General features: G+C 42.2%; 1 pseudogene; it reads left to right on the plus strand.

The window, feature by feature from the left end:
* Positions 1–1553: 1553 nt before the first annotated feature.
* On the plus strand, positions 1554–2145 carry LOC102849228 (annotated as a pseudogene).
* The last annotated feature ends 1862 nt before the right edge of the window (positions 2146–4007 follow it).

Consider the following 4007-nt stretch of genomic DNA (forward strand, 5'->3'; position numbering starts at 1 on the left):
AGGGTGGAGGGACAGCGCAGGAGGGGAAGACCCTCTATGAGATGGTTTGATTCGGTGACTGGGGTAATCGGGATGGGTGTGTCGGAGGCAGTGCGGTTGGCGCAGGATAGAGCAGGGTTTAGGGCTGTTGTGCATAGGGTCGCTATGAGTCGCAAATGACTCGATGGCACATAACAACAACAACATTCAATCTGTTTACTGAGCAATTAATATTTCATGACGCTGGATTCTATAAAGGAGAATATAACATTAGGATTGGAGAAGACTCATCAACCTGTAGTATGCAGATGACACAATCTTGCTTGATGAAAGCTAGTGGGCTTTAAGTAATTGTTGCAGATGATCAAAGACTACAGCCTTCAGTGAGGATTGCATCTTAACATCAAGAAGATGAAAGTCCTTCCTTACTACTGGTCCAGTGGGCAGCATCATAATATATATAGAGAGGACTGAAACAGTTAATAATTTATTCTTACTTGGGTCCAAAATCAACACCCTTGGTACCAGCAGACAGGAGAGAAGGAGTTGTATTGCTTTGGAAAAATCTACTGTGAGGAATCTCTCCAAAATACTGAAGAATAGTGATGTTAGTTTGGAAACTGGAGGGACCTGATTCAGACATTGGTCTTTTCAATCACTTGTTATGCATCAAAGAGCTGACAATGACTAGGCAATGACCTAGACAATGACTAGGGATGATAGAAGGAGAATTGATACCTTTGAGCTGTGGTTCTGGAGAAGAGTATTGAACATACCATGGACTGCCAGGAAAACAAACAGGTTTGTCCTGGAGAGGGTGAAGTTGGGCTGCTCCTTGGAGGCAAGGATTCTGAAGTTCGTCTGACATACCTTGGACAGGTTGCAAGGAGGGACCAGTCCTTGGAGAGGGACCTCATGCTTGGGACGGTGGAGGGACAACGCAGGAGAGGAAGACCCTCAATGAGATGGATGGATCCAGTGACTGGTGTAATAATGGGGGCAGGTGTGTTGGAGATGGTGAGATTGGTACAGGATAGGGCAGAGTTTAGGGCTGTTGTACATAGGATCGCTATGAGTTGCAGGCAACTTGACGGCACATAACAACAACAACAACAATAAAAGTGAATTTTCTAGAAAGACTTATAAAAATAATTTGGTATTTCTGGTGTGGTTTTATTTCATCAAATTGCTGAGTGTGTGCTGAATTGCAAGAAACAAAATTCAATATACAGTTCCAAGTGCCTTCTGTGTTTCAGGCACTATGCATGGGGCTTTAGGGGCTCACAAAGACGAATGAGCTGGCATCCTCAATTAGGGAAGCTACAGTCTAATGAATTGGAGCTCAGGTGGCTTACTGGTTAGGAGCTGCACTACCAATTTAAAGGCATGTGGTTCAAACTCACCAGCTGCTCTAATTCACCAGCTGTCTTACGAGAGAAAGATGAGGAATCTCGTTCCATGTGATTTACTGTCTCTGAAAACCCACTGGAGCCCTAGCTATGAGTCAGTTGCAACTGGCGGATACATATCAACAAAAATGGCAGAGTCTTCCTTTCGGCGCTGCAGCTGCAGCCATGAGTATGCTCAGGCTTCAGAAGAGGCTTGCCTCTAGTGTCCTCCGCTGTGGTAAGAAGAAAGTCTGGTTGGACCCCAACGAGACCAGTGAAATTGCCAATGCCAACTCTCGGCAGCAAATCCGGAAACTGATTAAAGATGGCCTGATCATCCGCAAGCCTGTGACTGTCTATTCTCGGGCTCGATGCCGAAAAAATACCTTAGCCAGCAGGAAGGGCAGGCATATGGGCATAGGTAAGCGAAAGGGTACTACTAATGTTCGAATGCCCGAGAAGGTGACCTGGATGAGGCGGGTGAGGATTTTGCGCCGGCTGCTCAGAGATAAACCGAGAGTCTAAGAAGATTGATCGCCACATGTATAACAGCCTATACCTGCAAGTAAAGGGGAATGTGTTCAAAAACAAGCGAATTCTTATGGAACGCATTCACAAGCTGAAGGCAGATAAAGCCCACAAGAAGCTCCTGGCTGACCAGGCTGAGGCCCGTAGACCTAAGACCAAGGAGGCACACAAACGACGTGAGGAGCGGCTCCAGGCCAAGAAAGAAGACATCATCAAGACTCTGTCTAAAGAGGAAGAGACCAAGAAATAAAGCTCCTCTCCTCTCTGTACACAGTGGCCTTGGCAGTTATAAAGATCATTCAGTAAAATAAGCCTTTATCTGCCTGCTTAAAAAAAAAAAAAGGCACAGTCTAATGAATAATAAATATAATTCTTATTTAATACAATGCATGATAAAACTTGTGAGAAGAAGAAAAGGAGAACTCAACAATGGTTATTTGAGTGCTTTTTATGTGCCAGGTATTGCACCAATCATGTTTCATATATCATTCTTTTTTTATTCTCATGATAACATGATGAGGTAGGTTATAGTCCAATGCAAGGAACCTTGAGTAAACACAATCAAAACCCTAAATCAGGATCACACCAGTATATAATATAGCTGAGACCCTAATCCAGATACACCCGCTCTAAATCATGTAGTCCTAACAGCCCTACGAGTGGTATGATCTACAGAGAAGATGTCTGTTATAGACCATGTGCCTTGGGGCTGATGAAAAAGGTCCCAGTAAGGTAAAACACTTTGTGGTGATTTCAGACATCATTATGCTACCACACAAGAATGATGTGGAATTATTTCTTAGTCTGAGATGTCACATACTTTAGCTGGAAGGTTCAGAGCAAGATTTGATAAATCTCTACTATCAAGCTCAATCTTTGCCTTTAACAGATATAGCTAACTGAGTTACATGAACACTCTGCTTGTGTTCTCATGAAATAAAAATGAACAAAAGAACTCAGTTAAAGCTCTAGGAGTGCATTTTTATTCTTATTATTGTTATTGTAAATAATTTTTATTTTAATTATCTTTTTATTCAGGTGACTCTTAGTAGCCCCAGTTGTCCTCTTTAGTTGGTTTCCTTCATTTGTGTACTTGTGTATGTTTTCTCAAGAGTGATCATCACCGTCACCATCATTATCTTGAAAACCATGTGAACATAAACACAGACTTTCACTATGTGTAGATTCATCTGACAATCAGCAAAGATTTTTTCTCCATATGTGCTATGTGGCATAGAGAAGATTATCTTAGAAGGGCAACTTGGAGCCTTCTGGTGTATTTTCAGTTATGCTAATAATTCACTAGGCCAGGGATAGTGCTGCCAATCAGATGATGGCTAACAATGCCTGTCAACAGTTATCTTCTCTGATGTGCTAATAGGGTTGGCTAATAAAAGATAGCACTATTGAGTGAAGAAACCCAATCTCATAAGGACAAATAAATACTGCATAAGACTGTTGTTGTTATGTGCCATTGAGTCGCTTGTGACTCATAATGACTTATGTACAATAGCCCTGAAACTTGCTCTATCCTGTGCCAACTTTACTGTCTCTGACACATCTATCCTCATTACCCCAGGCATTATATCAATCCATCTCCTTGATTGTCTTCTTCTCTTTCTCTGTCCCTCCACTCTTCCAAGCATGATGTCCCTTTCCAAGGACTGGTACCTCCTTGAAACATGTCCAAAGTATGTCTGATGAAGCCTCAGAATCCTTGCTTCCAAAGAACATCCTGGCTTCACTCTCTCAAGGGTTAAACTGTTTGTTCTCCTGGCAGTCCATGGTATATTCAATACTCTTCTCCAGCACCACAGCTCAAAGACATCAATTCTCTTTCTATCATCCCTAGTCATTATTGTAAAAATAGGATAACTAGTAAGATGGGGTTAAAAGTCCCAAAGGGTATGGAGAGTGTGGAAGAACTGACAAATAGCTGGCCCTTCAGCAAGTTTGAGCGTATTTTCAGGAGAGGCTAATCCTTGGAAAAAAGACATTATGCTGGAAAAAGTGGAAGATCAGAGAAAAGAGAGAAAGATCTTCATGAAGATGGATTGACACAGTGACTGTAACAATGGGTGTGAGGATGTCAGGGATCATGACATAGCAAGG

This window comes from Elephantulus edwardii, unplaced genomic scaffold (assembly GCF_000299155.1).
Source record: "Elephantulus edwardii isolate Elephantulus edwardi_28Jun2011 unplaced genomic scaffold, EleEdw1.0 scaffold00084, whole genome shotgun sequence".
Lineage (NCBI taxonomy): Eukaryota > Metazoa > Chordata > Mammalia > Macroscelidea > Macroscelididae > Elephantulus > Elephantulus edwardii.